General features: G+C 49.8%; 1 protein-coding gene across 1 annotated transcript in view; it reads right to left on the bottom strand.

The window, feature by feature from the left end:
- The window catches only part of HPX (hemopexin), a 212049-nt gene that overhangs the window by 50900 nt on the left and 141384 nt on the right, over positions 1 to 19765 (bottom strand). The gene's annotated exons all lie outside the window — the stretch shown is intronic.

The raw sequence follows: 19765 nt of genomic DNA, 5'->3' as shown, positions 1-19765 counted from the left end.
GATTATATCGGGCATCGGGGCTATTAATGAACCCCTTTGCGAATGGTTGGATGCTTTATTGCAACCTCTAGTGGTAAGAACTGCAGGATACCTTAAAGATACGGGTGATGTCCTTAGAATCCTAAATAAAATCCAATGGTCTGCTGAGTACACATGGTTGAGCTGCGACGCAGTATCACTATACACTTCAATACCCCACGAGAAAGCCATGATGGCTCGAAACTATCATCTCAACAAATATAGCACATACAGCATAGATTTGAAAAACTACATAAATGAGGTGCTGTGGTTTCTGATGACCCATAATTTTTTCCTTCACAAAGATACTTACTACCTTCAGATCAAGGGGGTATCTGTGGGGGCCAAATTTTCCCCATCCATAGCCAACCTCACCTTGGCATGGTGGGAGGAGCAATACCTTTACTCAGATTGTAACCCGTATGTCGATGCCATCGTCTGGTATGGCAGATACATCGACGATTTGCTATTCATTTGGCGCGCCAATGTGTCTGCCATACCGGACTTTGTCAGCTTCTTGAACAACAATGAATGTAATCTTGCCTTCACTTTCTATACCGATCAGTAACATGTGGTGTTTCTGGATCTTAACCTAAATATCAAAGAGGGCCACTTGAGTACAAGCACACATATAAAGAAGGTGTCAGGCAACACCATTTTGCATGCTAGAAGTCTGCACCCTAGACACACCATCAAATCCATACCCATAGGTGAGATGATTAGGGCAGTTCACAACATGACTATGACAAAGAGAATAAAGAAATCAGAAAAAGATTATCACAAAGGGGTTACACACATAGGACACTAAATCGGGCCACTGAAATAGTTAAGAACAAAACGAGAGACAGCCTATTGGTGGAGAAACCACATCCCAAAAACAAACAGAACAAGAAAGTGTTTCTATCATTGCAATACAGCAACCAATTTGAGGAAATTAAACATCTCATTCTCAAACATCTGCCAATCCTGTATCAGGATGAAAAACTGGCAGAAATTCTAAAGAACGGTTGCAATATAGTCTCCAAAAGGGCACCCACTATCGGCAATATGATCTCACCCAAAAATAAAGCCACCTGGCTGTCACATAAGGGTTTTTTTTTATTGTGAGGCACAAAGGTGCAAAACATGCACAGTAGTGAAAACAAAAAACAAATTCATCCAACTCATTAGAATTCGATATCAAAAATGACATTAACTGCAACAGTGATTTTGTTGTGTACATTACAGAATGCACCATATGTAACTGTAAATATGTAGGGGCTGCCACCCGTACACTAAAAAAACGCATCCTTGAACACCTCGGGGTTATAGGGAAAAAAGAATTAGGTACCTTAGCCCCTAAAAAAACCATTTTGGGTGCCTCGAGACATTTTAACGACGAGCATGGAGGAAATAGTAAAGGCTTTCAGGCATACGGCATTGAACAGATCCGACATAACATCAGAGGAGGGGATCGCAATAAACTACTCTTCGATCGCGAGGCATTTTGGATATTTCACCTGGACACGAGATTTCCAAGAGGCATGAACTACAAGCAGGAGTTCATGTTCCATTATTAAAGCCCACCCCATAGAGATGCAGAGAGATATATGTTACATGCCACACGTATACCTACATTTATGTAGACATACACGCCATATACTACCTGCAAACTGATCCTCTATACAGTGAATCTGTTCAACTTTTCAACTTCCCATGGAGACATTTTATAAACTATACGCTCTGTTAAACTGCGGATTTGATCTGTGCCGTCCCCTCTTTTTTTCACATCAACTCGCATATCCCCAGCTCATATACCGGGACGACACATATCATTCTTGCTATTTTCCCTGTCTTTACTCCCAAACACGAAAGATAGTTGTCCGATCTGCTCTTTGTAAACGTGCATTCTCAGAAAATATGCAAACTAACCGACCGGACAGCAGTATCCATCTTTTTCATTTGGCTATAGTTTATTTCAAGTGTTTTTAACATTACTGAATTGTGCAATTGTTTTTAATTAAAATAAACAATTAAATAGTTATGTTTTTTAAACACTGCCGCACACCTGGAAAAGACACTAATTACGCCGCATACACGCACATCATAATGAGCAGGTGGAGTTCAACTCCCCTGTCTCACTGACGCACGTCCAGGATAGTATATTATCTGTCTTTTCCAGCTTTGCGGTAGCCATGAGTAAGAGTGCATAACGCACTCGAAACGCATAGGCAAGAAACTTTAGTCCATACCGTGGACGCAGTGCTGGAGCGTATGTAAGTGTACTCTTGTTTATATTGGAGCCAATAAAAAGAGTTTAAAGATTTTCTTCACTATCCTGCGCTGGATCGCTGTACTTTTTTGGATTCTTCCATGTCTTCCTCCATTTCCCAATGTTGTCCTCCTCTACCCTCCAGCGTTGTCGTCGTCCTCCTCCTCTACCCTCCAGCGTTGTCGTCGTCCTCCTCCTCTACCCTCCAGCGTTGATGTCGTCGTCCTCCTCTACCCTCCAGCGTTGTCGTCGTCCTCCTCCTCTACCCTCCAGCGTTGTCGTCGTCCTCCTCCTCTACCCTCCAGCGTTGTCGTCGTCCTCCTCCTCTACCCTCCAGCGTTGATGTCGTCCTCCTCCTCTACCCTCCAGCGTTGTCGTCGTCGTCCTCCTCTACCCTCCAGCGTTGTCGTCGTCCTCCTCCTCTACCCTCCAGCGTTGTCGTCGTCCTCCTCCTCTACCCTCCAGCGTTGTCGTCGTCCTCCTCCTCTACCCTCCAGCGTTGTCGTCGTCCTCCTCCTCTACCCTCCAGCGTTGATGTCGTCCTCCTCCTCTACCCTCCAGCGTTGTCGTCGTCCTCCTCCTCTACCCTCCAGCGTTGTCGTCGTCGTCGTCCTCCTCCTCCTCTACCCTCCTGCATTATTTTTCTACACCTCCAGGCCAAGTCTTCCATCAATTCCCAGCATTATTCTCCTCCACATTTCTTTGTTTTTCTCCTTCACCTTTTATTTTTCTCCAGCTCCAGGCCGTGTGTTCCTCCACTTTGTGAAGCATTGTTCTCCTCTACCATCCACGCATATTCATCTACTGTAGAGGAGCAATAATTGTCTGTGGTTGTAGTGTGATAGTGATCATGTTAGAAGTTCTAGTTGGAGGTTAATCTTCATTCACCAATATATGTAGAGGTACGATAACAGGAGATCAAAAAAGAGAGAGTGAGAAGGACGAGTCGTTTTGCGCTGTCTTCGTGCTTCATCTTATCTTTTTTTAAATGGGCCGCCATGCAAAACTCACTGCGTGACTAATACACACCTACAACCTCAAAACAATACTATTGGTTAAAAACAAGTCTATGGGGTGGAGCCACACTTGGTTCCACCTACAAAAGAGCAAGGTGTCGCGCTGGACCTGAAGGGAAACCACACTACGACTTTCCTCCAATCACTGGGTAGGTAGGTGGGGCTAACCGCTAGGACTACATCGGACCTTGGTGAAGAATTAGTTGCAAAACACATCACATGGTCAAGGTAAGGCTCTGGCCAATTGTGACTTTCCGGGGCGTGGTCAAGGACTGTGACGTTAAACATATGAAAGGAGGCTACATTGCTCCAATCATAAACCAGGTAGGCGTGTTTAGATGGGACTGAATCGGACTTTAGTGGAGACTTAATTGCGCTCCACATCATGTGATCAGGGCTAAACTATAGCCAATCGTAGCTTATGGGGGTGTCCCAAGGGAAATTCTTCTTTCTAAAACGTAAACCTCTCCATTGGAGATGCACAAAATAGTTACCGGTTACTGGAAAGTATTGGCCAACCGCAGGTAGAGAAATGTCAGTAAGTCCGACAACAATTCATAGGAACGCTCCGTTTCTGTCAATGAGCCGTAGAGCCCCGAGGGCTTCTGTCGCCCTCATTATCTTGATAAACAGGTTGTAAGCCGCCAAGCGCATGATAAACGGTCAAAAATGGATGCTTTCTTAAACGGACTAAAAATGCCATGTGTGGCATCACCCTGAGCGGTTTTCTCTCCGTCCTCCCCATTAGTTACTTGTACTTTCTTTTCAGGCTTGGAACATCTGAATTACCTTCATGTACGGCCTTTACGTGTTCTATTAGACGAGAGGCCACTTCTCCGTTAGTGATGGAATTTTTATGCTCTCTAAAACGAGTGAATAGAGTTCTTCTTCTTCTGGTTTTGCCTATATAAAAGCGCCAACATGGGCAAAAAATAACATAGACAACAAAACAGGATCTACATGTAATAAATCAGTTCACTTTGTGCCGTATCCCTCCTATTTGTAATGTTTTTCCTGGAATCATTTGGGGGCAATGGTTGCAGCTACCACACTTCTAGTTCTCTACATTTGTAGTGCGGTTCCCCTTCCGGTCCGGTGCGACGCCTTGCTCTTTTGGGGGTGGAACCAACTATGTCTCCACCCCATATACTTGTTTTTAACCAGTAGTATTGTTTTGAGGTTGTAGGTGTGTATTAGTGACGCAGTAAGTTTTGCGTGGCGGCTCATTTAAAAACAGGTGGCGACTGTGGGCAAAAACGGGCAAGATGAAGCGTGAAACGACTCGTCCCTCTCGCTCTCTCTCTTTTTTGATCTCCCGATGTCTCTCCCTGTGTAACAAAGAAGGTTTTACCGATGGTTTAAGAAATGGTGAGCGCCAACTATCTTTCTGCTTACTACATTTTGCATCTCTGACCACCTCTAGGATCCCGGTCACACTCTCTGTCTTTAGTATAAAGTTCTCGGCTGAAGACCCTGCAGCCCCGATCTGTGATTCTTATTCATCTATTTTCTGGTTGTAGGTTAATGTCGCCTGGCGACCTCGGCTGCCATACCCGGTTTCTCAATGAGCTCATTGTCTTCTTCAGGTGACCTTTTTACCTTGATGATTTGTCTCCCGGTCTCTCGTGTTGTGGTTTCTGGTCGGAATAGTTTTCTTCTAATCTGAAATACTTTGAATACCTTCAGTGATTATACATTTCTAATTAGTGCTGGATTTTATACTGGTTTTATTGTGAAACTCCTCTAGTCATGAACCCAAGATGTTCTAAGCAAGTGTCTCATCCCGTCACATACAAGATCTTCTCTCCTCCTTGTGAGGAGTCCATGTCCAGGTTACTGGTGGTCAGAAGATGCAGGAAACACTTGTGAAGTTTGCGAAAAACCGAGATGATGCAGTTGATGAAACCGAGAATGCAGAAGGTGCAAGGTCGTGTTGTGGGGATATTTACAACTTGTTTTTCACCCTAGTAAATTTTTTGGAAACCTTTACTGTATATACTTGAGTATAAGCCAACCCAAGTATAAGCCAAGGCCCCTCATTTTACCAAAGACCTGGGAAAACCTATCGACTCGAGTATAAGCCGAGGGTGGGAAATGCATTGGTCACAGACCCCCAGTATATAGCCTGCCAGACCCTGCCCCATAGTATATAACCAGCACTGCCCCCCAGTATATAGTCTGCCAGCCCATACCCCCCCCCCAGTATATAGCCTGACAGCCCATACCCCCCCCCCAGTATATAGCCTGACAGCCCATACCCCCCCCAGTATATAGCAAGCCCCCTGCCCCGTGGGAGAATTAATTCTATGGTCTGTTCTATCCTCATTCTCATTCCTCATCTTCATCATTTAATGGAAACCAAAGTCCTCAACTGAGAGATGAAGCCTAAATCACCAGAAAGTGAAAAACGCACATGAGAAGATCCAATCTGTGTGAATCTCATTACCACTTGGTGATCGGGTTCCTCTTGTGCCAGTATTCACACTTCACATTGCCTGGGCATGCTCTTTACACGGTGGTGGGGGAGGTCCTGGGGAATCTCCTCCTAGACATGGATCTGGTCAGTAGTGACCTTCTTCATGGTGTCTCCACAGAGGATCTCATTGATTTCAGATCTGGGGAATATGAAGTTACGGTCAGTGGCATCAAGGCCTTCCTCATCCAGGAATTGCTTTCATACATGGGCCACATGAAGCTGGGCATTGTCCTGCACTCGGAGGAACCCCAAGTGCACCAAATCAAAGTCTGATAATACCCCCTCTGGTGAATGCATGGGGCCAGACTGTGAGCACAGATCCTATACTACATGGTTTGTGACCATTACTAGAACCTGGTTTTATTGGCCTCACAGCTGATGAAACCTATTCTCCACCTCTGCTCCCTGACTGGATAGACTGGTGTCTGAAATCACTGGCTGCCAGCATTGAGGACCTGGAGGGGTCTTTAGGAAGGAGGCTTTTTATGTGTGCCATTTGTGTCTGTGTTTGGTAATTTCTCTGTCAGATCTCAGGACCCAGAGTTTGTTTTACTTGTAAATTCAGAACTTTGTTGCATTTTGGCAAAGAACTTTGTGCTCTGAGGGCCAAGTGTACACACGTCTGGTGCTTCCCGCTCCCCGTGCTCTGCCTTATTTACTTATTAAATGTCACAACATGGAAAAGTCAGGAATTATTCTAATTATATGAGCAGAGCGCAGGCGGTGGGGGAGGAGTAGAGTTAGAAATGGAACTAAGAAGAAAAGATATTAATATTCTGCAGACTCTGTACAGTGAAAATGTTGGTTGACCTGTGGACTGATGAGGAGACACCATGAAGGTGTGGACTGTGGAAGTTCTAGTACGAGGTGTGTGCACTGTGGAGGTGTCAGTACAAGGTGTTGTGCACTGTGGAGGTGTCAGTACGAGGTGTGTGCACTGTGGAGGTGTCAGTACAAGGTGTTGTGCACTGCGGAGGTGTCAGTAGGAGGTGTTGTGCACTGTGGAGGTGTCAGTACGAGGTGTTGTGCACTGTGGAGGTGTCAGTACGAGGTGTGTGCACTGCGGAGGTTTCAGTACGAGGTGTTGTGCACTGCGGAGGTTTCAGTACGAGGTGTGCACTGCGGAGGTGTCAGTAGGAGGTGTTATGCACTGCGGAGGTTTCAGTACGAGGTGTTGTGCACTGCGGAGGTGTCAGTAGGAGGTGTTGTGCACTGCGGAGGTGTCAGTAGGAGGTGTTGTGCACTGCGGAGGTGTCAGTAGGAGGTGTTGTGCACTGCGGAGGTGTCAGTAGGGAGGTGTTGTGCACTGCGGAGGTGTCAGTAGGAGGTGTTGTGCACTGCGGTGGTGTCAGTAGGAGGTGTTGTGCACTGCGGTGGTGTCAGTAGGAGGTGTTGTGCACTGCGGTGGTGTCAGTAGGAGGTGTTGTGCACTGCGGAGGTGTCAGTAGGAGGTGTTGTGCACTGCGGAGGTGTCAGTAGGAGGTGTTGTGCACTGCGGAGGTGTCAGTAGGAGGTGTTGTGCACTGCGGAGGTGTCAGTAGGAGGTGTTGTGCACTGCGGAGGTGTCAGTAGGAGGTGTTGTGCACTGCGGAGGTGTCAGTACGAGGTGTTGTGCACTGTCGGGGTGTCAGTACGAGGTGTTGTGCACTGCGGAGGTTTCAGTACGAGGTGTTGTGCACTGCCGGGGTGTCAGTACGAGGTGTTGTGCACTGCCGGGGTGTCAGTACGAGGTGTTGTGCACTGCCAGGGTGTCAGTACGAGGTGTTGTGCTCTGCGGAGGTGTTAGTAGGGAGGTGTTGTGCACTGTGGAGGTTTCAGTACGAGGTGTTGTGCACTGCCGGGGTGTCAGTACGAGATGTTGTGCACTGCGGAGGTTTCAGTACGAGGTGTTGTGCAATGCCGGGGTGTCAGTACGAGGTGTTGTGCACTGCCGGGGTGTCAGTAGGGAGGTGTTGTGCACTGCGGGGTGTCAGTAGGAGGTGTTGTGCACTGCGGAGGTGTCAGTAGGAGGTGTTGTGCACTGCCGGGGTGTCAGTAGGGAGGTGTTGTGCACTGCCGGGGTGTCAGTAGGGAGGTGTTGTGCACTGCGGTGGTGTCAGTAGGAGGTGTTGTGCACTGCGGAGGTGTCAGTAGGAGGTGTTGTGCACTTCCGGGGTGTTAGTAGGGCGGTGTTGTGCACTGTCGGGGTGTCAGTAGGGAGGTGTTGTGCACTGCCGGGGTGTCAGTAGGGAGGTGTTGTGCACTGCCAGGGTGTCAGTAGGGAGGTGTTGTGCACTGCCGGGGTGTCAGTAGGGAGGTGTTGTGCACTGCCGGGGTGTCAGTAGGAGGTGACTGCTATCTTGTCTCAGAATATCCATTCATTGTACTGGAGTTATAGTATCTTCTCTGGTGAAGCTCCTCAGTCCTGGACATCTGGTAGAATAATCATAGAGGAAAAGGTGAAACAGTGAAGTTTTCAGATACCAAACATGGAGTCGCCTTTCATCTGAGCAAGAATGATTTCTACTCATCAGAGCCACCCAAGAACAACTTCTCCCAAGCCTCAAGGAACAACCTCTCTCCACCGTCCAATAGCAACTTCTCCCAAGCCTCCAGGAACAACCTTTCTCCACCGTCCAAGAGCAACTTCTCCCGAGCCTCCAGGAACAACCTCTCTGGACCGTCCAGGTGGAACTCCTCCAAAGCCTCCAGGAACAACCTCTCTCCACCAGTCCAGGGGGAACATCGCCCGAGCCTCCAGGAACAACCTCTCTGGACCGTCCAGGTGGAACTCCTCCAAAGCCTCCAGGAACAACCTCTCTCCACCGTCCAGGGGGAACATCTCCCGAGCCTCCAGGAACAACCTCTCTCCACCGTCCAGGGGGAACATCTCCCAAGCCTCCAGAAACAACCTCTCTCCACCGTCCAGGGGGAACATCTCCCGAGGCTCCAGGAACAACCTCTCTCCACCGTCCAGGGGGAACATCTCCCGAGCCTCTAGGAACAACCTCTCTGGACTGTCCAGGTGAAAATTCTATGGAGCCACCAGGACATAATGAGCAGTGACAAAGGACTCTTTCACCATATTGATAACTGAGTGATTCAACAAAGAATCCATGAAGAGTCCATGACCCAGAATCATTTATAACCTGTGGTCATGCGTCAAAAAGCACCAATTGGCCTCGGACTCCTAAACTTCAGACTCCCGAACTTCTGGGCCAAGACCGTATGTGGAACTCGTGTAATTGGGCTTTGTTCTCCCAAGCCTCCAGGAACAACCTTTCTCCACCGTCCAAGAGCAACTTCTCCCGAGCCTCCAGGAACAACCTCTCTGGACCGTCCAGGTGGAACTCCTCCAAAGCCTCCAGGAACAACCTCTCTCCACCAGTCCAGGGGGAACATCGCCCGAGCCTCCAGGAACAACCTCTCTGGACCGTCCAGGGGGAACATCTCCCGAGCCTCCAGGAACAACCTCTCTCCACCAGTCCAGAGGGAACATCGCCCGAGCCTCCAGGAACAACCTCTCTCCACCGTCCAGGGGGAACATCTCCCGAGCCTCCAGGAACAACCTCTCTCCACCGTCCAGGGGGGAACATCTCCCGAGCCTCCAGGAACAACCTCTCTCCACCGTCCAGGGGGAACATCTCCCAAGCCTCCAGGAACAACCTCTCTCCACCGTCCAGGGGGAACATCTCCCGAGCCTCCAGGAACAACCTTTCTCCACCGTCCAGGGGGAACATCTCCCGAGCCTCCAGGAACAACCTCTCTCCACCGTCCCGGGGGAACATCTCCCGAGGCTCCAGGAACAACCTCTCTCCACCGTCCAGGGGGAACATCTCCCGAGCCTCTAGGAACAACCTCTCTGGACTGTCCAGGTGAAAATTCTATGGAGCCACCAGGACATAATGAGCAGTGACAAAGGACTCTTTCACCATATTGATAACTGAGTGATTCAACAAAGAATCCATGAAGAGTCCATGACCCAGAATCATTTATAACCTGTGGTCATGCGTCAAAAAGCACCAATTGGCCTCGGACTCCTAAACTTCAGACTCCCGAACTTCTGGGCCAAGACCGTATGTGGAACTCGTGTAATTGGGCTTTGTTGACAGGAGGTGGCGCTGATGTCACATGACCAGTGAAGGATGCCATGAGGGCGGGGTCTGAACTTTTTACTGAAGTTGTAGACACATTGCGTGATGGAGGGAAAGAGCAGCAGCCACACACTATCAGTGTGCAGTGTTGTATTGGGCTCAGAGGACTGGACATGGTGTGGACAGCTGGACCGGGGTGGTTAGGACATTGTGGGGTCCCTCTATCAGGACATGTACAGAGCAGGATAGCTGTTCCCCTGAGGTCAGGACATTGTGGGGCTCCTATATAAGAACCTGTTGAGAACAGGAAAACTGGACCCAGAACTTAGGGCGGTTGTGGGGCCCCTATACTAAGACATGTACAGAGCAGGATAGCTGGACCCGGAGGTCTGGACATGGTGTGGCTCTATATAAGAACATCTACAGAGCATGACAGCTGTTCCCCTGAGATCAGGACGTTGTGGGGCTCCTATATTAGGAAATGTACAGAGCAGGTCAGCTGGATCCTGGAGGTCAGGACATTGTGGGGGCCCCTATATTAGGATATGTACAGAGCAGGATAGCTGGATCCTGGGGGTCAGGATGTTGTGGGGCCCCTCTATTAGGATATGTACAGAGCAGGTCAGCTGGACCCTGGAGGTCAGGATGTTGTGGGGGCCCCTATATTAGGATATGTACAGAGCAGGATAGCTGGACCCTGGAGGTCAGGATGTTGTGGGGGCCCCTATATTAGGATATGTACAGAGCAGGATAGCTGGACCCTGGAGGTCAGGATGTTGTGGGGGCCCCTCTATTAGGACATGTACAGAGCAGGACAGCTGGATCCTGGAGGTCAGGATGTTGTGGGGCCCCTCTATTAGGACATGTACAGAGCAGGTCAGCTGGATCCTGGAGGTCAGGATGTTGTGGGGGCCCCTATATTAGGATATGTACAGAGCAGGATAGCTGGATCCTGGAGGTCAGGACATTGTGGAGTCCCTATATAAGGACATGTACAGAGCAGGTCAGCTGGATCCTGGAGGTCAGGATGTTGTGGGGGCCCCTATATTAGGATATGTACTGAGCAGGACAGCTGGACCCTGGAGGTAAGGATGTTGTGAGGGCCCCTATATTAGGATATGTACAGAGCAGGTCAGCTGGACCCTGGAGGTAAGGATGTTGTGAGGGCCCCTATATTAGGACATGTACAGAGCAGGACAGCTGGACCCTGGAGGTCAGGATGTTGTGAGGGCCCCTATATTAGGATATGTACAGAGCAGGTCAGCTGGACCCTGGAGGTCAGGACATTGTGGGGCCCCTATATTAGGATATGTACAGAGCAGGACAGCTGGACCCTGGAGGTCAGGATGTTGTGAGGGCCCCTATATTAGGATATGTACAGAGCAGGATAGCTGGACCCTGAAGTCAGGATGTTGTGAGGGCCCCTATATTAGGATATGTACAGAGCAGGATAGCTGGACCCTGAAGTCAGGATGTTGTGAGGGCCCCTATATTAGGACATGTACAGAGCAGGTCAGCTGGATCCTGGAGGTCAGGACATTGTGGGGCCCCCTCTATTAGGACATGTACAGAGCAGGTCAGCTGGATCCTGGAGGTCAGGATGTTGTGGGGGCCCCTATATTAGGATATATACAGAGCAGGATAGCTGGACCCTGAAGTCAGGATGTTGTAAGGGCCCCTATATCAGTACATGTGAGAACATTCTTGGACACGGATGAAGCTCATAGCGGAGAATTGGAGTCGACCTCTGGGAAGTGTTAAAGGAGCGACCTGTAAATCTTGGCGTTTTATGAGGGAGCTGGTCAGCAGATGTGTGTAGGCAATGGTGCGCCCAGGGCCCAGTTACACTTTACAGCTGACCTATTACATAACCTTTCCTCTGTGCAGGTGGGATCCTGCAGATGCTTGACATAGGGTCGTGTATATGGGGCATCAGGATGGTGGGAATACGTTACACTCAAGTAGAAGCTTCTTACAATCTCGATCATCATTGTTGACCATCGTTTGTGCTGAGGCCACCGGTCCCTCACCCAGTGTAGATGCCCCCTGGGCCATACAGGATGATGAGGCCTGCGCCTGTTGGTGAGGTCCAGTACCTTGTAGTTTGTCTAGAATGGAGACTGCACTGATGAAAACCGTTTCACTTTGTGCCTCTCACATTCCTTATCTGTGCCTGGAGGTCCACAGGGAATTGTTCACAACGGAAGTATCTCTGGTACAACCTGCTGATGTCTCTGTGACTCTTCCAGTCTCTGTATCTCTGGTACAACCTGCTGATGTCTCTGTGTGACTCTTCCCGTCTCCGTATCTCTGGTACAATCTGCTGATGTCTCTCTGTGACTCTTCCAGTCTCTGTATCTCTGGTACAACCTGATGATGTCTCTCTGTGACTCTTCCAGTCTCTGTATCTCTGGTACAACCTGCTGATGTCTCTGTGACTCTTCCAGTCTCTGTATCTCTGGTACAACCTGCTGATGTCTTTCTGTGACTCTTCCAGTCTCTGTATCTCTGGTACAACCTGCTGATGTCTCTGTGACTCTTCCAGTCTCTGTGTCTCTGGTACAACCTGCTGATGTCTCTCTGTGACTCTTCCAGTCTCTGTATCTCTGGTACAACCTGATGATGTCTCTCTGTGACTCTTCCAGTCTCTGTATCTCTGGTACAACCTGCTGATGTCTCTGTGACTCTTCCAGTCTCCGTATCTCTGGTACAACCTGCTGATGTCTCTGTGTGACTCTTCCAGTCTCCGTATCTCTGGTACAACCTTCTGATGTCTCTGTGACTCCTCCAGTCTCTGTATCTCTGGTACAACCTGCTGATGTCTCTCTGTGACTCTTCCAGTCTCTGTATCTCTGGTACAACCTGCTGATGTCTCTGTGACTCTTCCAGTCTCCGTATCTCTGGTACAACCTGCTCATGTCTCTCTCTGTGACTCTTCCAGTCTCTGTATCTCTGGTACAACCTGCTGATGTCTCTCTCTGTGACTCTTCCAGTCTCTCTGTATCTCTGGTACAACCTGCTGATGTCTCTCTCTGTGACTCTTCCAGTCTCTCTGTATCTCTGGTACAACCTGCTGATGTCTCTCTGTGACTCTTCCAGTGTCTGTATCTCTGGTACAACCTGCTGATGTCTCTCTGTGACTCTTCCTGTCTCTGTATCTCGGGTACATCCTGCTGATGTCTCTCTGTGACTCTTCCTGTCTCTGTATCTCTGGTACAACCTGATGATGTCTCTCTGTGACTCTTCCAGTCTCTGTATCTCTGGTACAACCTGCTGATGTCTCTCTGTGACTCTTCCAGTCTCTGTATCTCTGGTACAACCTGCTGATGTCTCTCTGTGACTCTTCCTGTCTCTGTATCTCGGGTACATCCTGCTGATGTCTCTCTGTGACTCTTCCTGTCTCTGTATCTCTGGTACAACCTGATGATGTCTCTCTGTGACTCTTCCAGTCTCTGTATCTCTGGTACAACCTGCTGATGTCTCTCTCTGTGACTCTTCCAGTCTCTCTGTATCTCTGGTACAACCTGCTGATGTCTCTCTGTGACTCTTCCAGTCTCTGTATCTCGGGTACAACCTGCTGATGTCTCTCTGTGACTCTTCCTGTCTCTGTATCTCTGGTACAACCTGATGATGTCTCTCTGTGACTCTTCCAGTCTCTGTATCTCTGGTACAACCTGCTGATGTCTCTCTGTGACTCTTCCAGTCTCTGTATCTCTGGTACAACCTGCTGATGTCTCTCTGTGACTCTTCCTGTCTCTGTATCTCGGGTACATCCTGCTGATGTCTCTCTGTGACTCTTCCTGTCTCTGTATCTCTGGTACAACCTGATGATGTCTCTCTGTGACTCTTCCAGTCTCTGTATCTCTGGTACAACCTGCTGATGTCTCTCTCTGTGACTCTTCCAGTCTCTCTGTATCTCTGGTACAACCTGCTGATGTCTCTCTGTGACTCTTCCAGTCTCTGTATCTCGGGTACAACCTGCTGATGTCTCTCTGTGACTCTTCCTGTCTCTGTATCTCTGGTACAACCTGCTGATGTCTCTGTGTGACTCTTCCAGTCTCTGTATCTCTGGTACAACCTGCTGATGTCTCTGTGACTCTTCCAGTCTCTGTATCTCTGGTTCAACCTGCTCATGTCTCTCTGTGACTCTTCCAGTCTCTGTATCTCTGGTACAACCTGCTCATGTCTCTCTGTGACTCTTCCAGTCTCTCTGTATCTCTGGTACAACCTGCTGATTCTCTATGATGCTCTAAACTCACTTCCATCTCAGAACATCCGGCTTTAGCCCATTCAAGGTAGTTATCTGTCTCCTGATGTTACAATGTAAACTGCATGATGAGGAGGACTGTCTAAATACCAGCTGTAATTGAACTAGGGAATGTATTGAGTGATTCATGGATCAAGCACCTGCAGTTAAGCTCCTTGTTAGTGAAAATATGGGGCTTATTTACTAAGGGTCGCCGATTGCACTTTTGACAGACTGCTTGCCGTTTTCGGGGATTACGCGACTTGCACAGGTATTTAACAGCTGTCTGCGCTAGGACTGTGTCGCACGCAATGTTTTTTCTGGCGCAGCTGCAATGCTTTGTTGGGTGTGCCGGGGAACGATCCAACTGATTCGGACTGAGTGCCGGTTTTAACTTTCAAATTGTGTCGCAACCAATGCACTTGCATGCACCAGGAAGAAGGTGACCTGAGCGGGGAGCGACAAATATAATATTACATTACAGAGTACAAACATTCATATGGAACAATATGAGTGAGGGCCCTGCACACAATGCACTGAACTCCGCGGCCCGAGTAAGTAAATGTGCCCCAATAAGTTCTAACAAGTTGTGCAAAAAGACATAAATCACAGAACAGTTGGACATTGAATGCCCCTGTAGAGGTCCGTGGTCATTGTAGGTCCACGTCTACTTTTCGGGAGGTGGTTTATGTGATGTGTATTGATCATGTACGGCGATGCTGGTGTCTCGTACCGGCAGTGGTAGGAGAAGGGTTAAGCGTGGCCTGTGCAGCAGCTGGGACTCTTTTATTAGCTTCCAGCATCTTTTATTAGTCCCTGGTGTGGTGACAGCGGGACATGTGTGTGACAGGCGCCTGATGCTGCTTGACAAGCCGCAGGATGTTTCCTCTACATGTCGGAATGTGTGTGACAGTCATCTGCTGGAAGTCTCTGTGGCCCTGGGCCTGAGGGCCAAAACCTTGTGCTGGATGGAGACTCCAGGAGCCACTACCAGAAGCTCTGCTAACACTAGGGGCCTAGAGATGGCAATGCTGGGGCCCCACTGCCAGGCCGTCTCCACTGAGCTTTGGGTGCAGGAAATATCAGCTTATTCAGAGCCATATACATCCAGACCATGACATCCAGAAACACGACCAGGAAGAAATACGACCAATAATCAGAATTACAGCAACATGAAAAAACACGGCCAGCAACCTGAGTGACAGCGGAATAAGGAAATACGGGCAGCATTCAGAGTGACGGCCATATGTCCATGATGGTGCGGTGATTGGTGGCTGTCTATACACGCTCCTGCAATCTTTCCCCTGTGTTTCCATGCCCCTTTTGCTCAGATCCTGAACAGGCTCCTAGAACTCCGCAGACCCTACCAGCTAAGGACTATCCAGGTCACAGAGATGGCAAGGCAGCCCAGATGCAGCTGATGACCACCAGATGCAGCCCTGCATGTCCAGACTGCCTAGCTTGCCCTCCAGAGTTGATGGAGAGGATGCAGAGGTTTCTTCCTCCCCCAGCAGCCACGGACATGGCCCACCACCACTGGGCTTTGCTCAGACTCCGAACTCGCTGGGAGAGAGATTTGTGAGGAGAAGGCCGACACACACCGAAATTCGCCATTGCCACGTGGAGAGCCATCACAGCCGGGAGTTGCCACCCCATCTGGAGGTTCCATCTGCTGCTCACTGTTACCTCGGCGCGGTTTCATTGCACTGGAGCTTTGTGGCTCCTGCGGCTAGGCCATGGGTGCAACCCAGGAGGCACTCCCCACTGGCCGCCGCTGCATAGTCCCTGTGTCGCTCAATGCACTCCATCCCCGACCAAGCAGCCTTTCGCAGTCCAGTGCCTGGAACAGCCCCGGACCACAAGGGCATCGCCCTGCTGTCCGTATAGCCAACTACTAAGGCAAAAACTACAGGCTGTCATACTTATGACCCACCAGACCTCTTCAAGCAGGCCCTGTTACCCACCTGGCCCCTTCATCCAGGCCCTATAACCATAAAGGCCCCACAACCAGGCCCTATGATCTTCCAGGCCCCTTTCATTAGGCCCTTTGACCTAACAGGCCCACATAGCAGGTCCACTGACCCACCAGGCTCCTGTGTCCTACCTGCCCCCCCTCATACAATCCCATTCATCCATCGGGGCCCTTCCAGACTGATGACGACAGTGAACCCTGCACATCCCAGTGGTATAATCCCATGCCGCCACCTGGGGCCTGTACCAGCACCAGCTTGGGATGCTCGACTGGGAGCCCAGAGAATCGGTCACTGGGCGTTGACATGCTGATGTAACCTCCCCCCACTTGGTAGCCAACTGGTGGAAGCTGTAGCCCCAGCATCTGTTGCTATAAGGGCAGCATGTGGCGTCCGCCTGGCCAAAGCACACAACAACGCCCCCCTAACCATAACTGAATGTAACGGGCATAACCTAAACCTTGTTTGTCTCTTGTCTACTGTAAACGGTTTGTGTCCTGTAAAGATGTATAAAACCCTGTCTTGTGTTGTGTGTATTCTAGCAATAAGTAAGCAGCAAGCCTAGTACCTCGTCTGAGCACTATGTACAAAATAATCTCTCCACCCCGAGGATCAATAAAGTTATGTTTTATTGTAAGAAGAAATACGTCCTGCATTCTGAGTGACGGCACGTTGTCATGGGTGCTTCTGCGACCCATGTCTCAGGTCCCACCAGGCCGCATGCTCTCTCCTCACTCGTCTGCTTCCATGTTCTGGCGCGCACGTTTCCGCATCCAAGGGAGCACTCTGGCTCTTTGAAATTTAAAGGGCCGGTGCAACACCGATCGGCGCTGTCAGGTTGCTGTCCTAATAAATAGCCGGCTCTACCTGTCCGATCTCTTTGCCTCATAGCCTAAGAGAAGGCTCCATTCTGCCATTCCTGTGATTTTCTGTTGTGACCGGTTTCCGTTCCTAACCCCGATGCTCTGCCGCCTGCCTTGACCTTCTGCCTGCTGATTCTGCACCTCACCTTGGCCACCACCGTGGAGCGACCTGGAGGTATCTCACCGCAGCCAACCTCTGGTGAATACCGGGGGCCACTTAGACTCGGCTCCTAGGTGTCGGCTTACGTCATCACTTGTGGGTCCACCACTACAGACCCTGACAAACGTGAAGACGTACGTGCAGCATTTTGAGATTATTTTTGGACGGTCTCAAACCTGTCATGTCTGTTTTGGCATATGGTAAATTTTATGTTTATTTGGCTGTAGGTGAAAGCGACATGAAGGACTACGACTATTATTCCAGGTCCGGCACAATGAAGAAAAAGGACCTGCCCGCTAAGTGACAGCGACATGAAGAATAGAGGCGGCTCTCTTATGGGAAAGATGCAGGACTAGCGCTCTGAGTGACAGCAGCATAAAGAATGGGGCCAGCACAGAGGCAAAGCCCCCCATATGTTCTGGAGAGTCCCCCTCCCCAGCCATCCGTGGACTCGCTGCCCATGTGCTGAGGCCACAGGATGTTTTCATTTCCTGATCGGGGGCCTCGGCGGTGACGTCACGAGACTCCAGCTGCAGCACAACAAGACAGGAACAAACTTATTCTTAGATCAAAAAGCTGAGACAAAACACTGCGCTCACAATGCCACAAGCGGGCACCACAAAGTCACGCACATGCCAGCTACACCACGCCGCACCCTGACCGAGCTATGGACACGGAACGGCACACACAATGCTATGGACTGGAAACTGGACACAATGTAACACAACAACATCCACATTATCCACGCAGCACGCAGTATGTCACACAGCATCATCACCCCATCCCATGGCCCCCCTGGGTGTCCTTTCATGTCGTTGCCTGTTTGCGGGGGGCCATGGCGGATCATGAGTGGGGGGCACATTCCTTGAGCTTCTTTCTTTGTTTAGGGCAGAGAATTTCTCATGATCCAAATGTCTGAGATATTTTGTATAATTAGTAAATCCCCCAAGTGACACGTGTCTGACAGCTGATCCAACGTGGGGCCCTTCCTCAGTGTGGGGGAGGACGGAGGGGCTTACTACACCACATGTCCCAATATACATCGGACCCCCACACCTGCTGTATCCGGTATGAGGGGGTTGGAGTTTTAGTGGGTATATCAGTAGTGAGATTGTATCTAGGTGTAGGGGGTGCAATGCTAAGGGGTATAGTGAGGTGTTTGTGGTGTAGAAGTGGTGAGTATTGGGGTGAGATGGTTTGAGGTGTAGTAGGGGGAGGCGGCTGGGGTAGTAGTGGGGTGAGTTGGTTCGGTTGAGGTGGTTAGGGGTGTATTGGGGTGATATGGTTGGTGGAGTAGTAGGTTGAGGTGTAGCAGTGGTGAGTAGGTGTATTGGTGTGGAGCAGTGGTGGGTCGGTGTATTGGGGTGAGATTGTTGGGTTGTAGCAGTGGTGGGTAGGTGTTTTGGGGTGAGATGGTTATGTTAGAGCAGTGGTGGGTAGGTGTATTGGGGTGAGATTGTTGGGTTATAGCAGTGGTGGGTAGGTGTAGTGGGGTGAGATGGTTATGTTAGAGCAGTGGTGGGTCCGTGTATTGGGGTGTTGGGGTAAGGTCCCCATATACCCCTTCACCCTGAATGACTGGTCATGTGATCAATGTACCTCCTCTGATTGGTCCTTACTGTTTTGTGATGGGACTGACACGGGGGAGGATCCCTCTGATGGATGAGACACATAACAATAAGCCTGCGATGGCCTCGAGCCGCCGGCACTGAGTCACTGGATGCTATTCCTGTCAGACAGCCGGGATCCATCTGTTACTCATACAGGAGGGGAGGGAGCCCACACTACACCCGAATATCTAGAGGTCACCCCAGAGTACAGCCCCAGTCTGGGGACCTATAGTAATACATGTGCTGCAGTGTATAACAGGAGGGACCCCAATGCAGCTTGAGTGATTTTGGTGAGATGCGCTGCAGGTTCTCCTGGAGTGTCTGAGCTACTCTCAGTGTGCCACATCAAAAGTAGTGCAGGGGGTGTACTATGTGCAGTGTCCTGTGTACTATGTGCAGGGGGGTGTACTATGTGCAGGGGGTACTATGTGCAGTGTCCTGTGTACTATGTGCAGGGGGTACTATGTGCAGTGTCCTGTGTACTATGTGCAGTGTGTACTATGTGCAGGGGGTGTGTACTATGTGCAGTGTCCTGTGTACTATGTGCAGTGTCCTGTGTACTATGTGCAGTGTGTACTATGTGCAGGATGTACTATGTGCAGTGTCCTGTGTACTATGTGCAGGGGGTGTGTACTATGTGCAGGGGCGTGTGTACTATGTGCAAGGTCCTGTGTACTATGTGCAGGATGTACTATGTGCAGTGTCCTGTGTACTATGTGCAGGATGTACTATGTGCAGTGTCCTGTGTACTATGTGCAGGATGTACTATGTGCAGTGTCCTGTGTACTATGTGCAGGGGGTACTATGTGCAGTGTCCTGTGTACTATGTGCAGGGGGTGTACTTTGTGCAGGGTGTACTATGTGCAGGGGGTAGTATGTTCAGTGTCCTGTGTACTATGTGCAGTGTGTACTATGTGCAGGGTGTGTATTATGTGCAGGGGGTGTATTATGTGCAGGGGGTGTACTATGTGCAGGGGGTGTACTATGTGCAGGGTCCTGTGTACTATGTGCAGTGTGAACTATGTGCTGGGTGTGTACTATGTGTAGTGTGTACTATGTGCAGGGTGTGTACTATGTGCGGG

The sequence above is a fragment of the Engystomops pustulosus genome, chromosome 2, assembly GCF_040894005.1.
Source record: "Engystomops pustulosus chromosome 2, aEngPut4.maternal, whole genome shotgun sequence".
Taxonomy (NCBI): Eukaryota; Metazoa; Chordata; class Amphibia; order Anura; family Leptodactylidae; genus Engystomops; species Engystomops pustulosus.
Note: the sequence above shows the minus strand (reverse complement) of the source record. Positions and strands in the feature narration are given on the sequence as shown.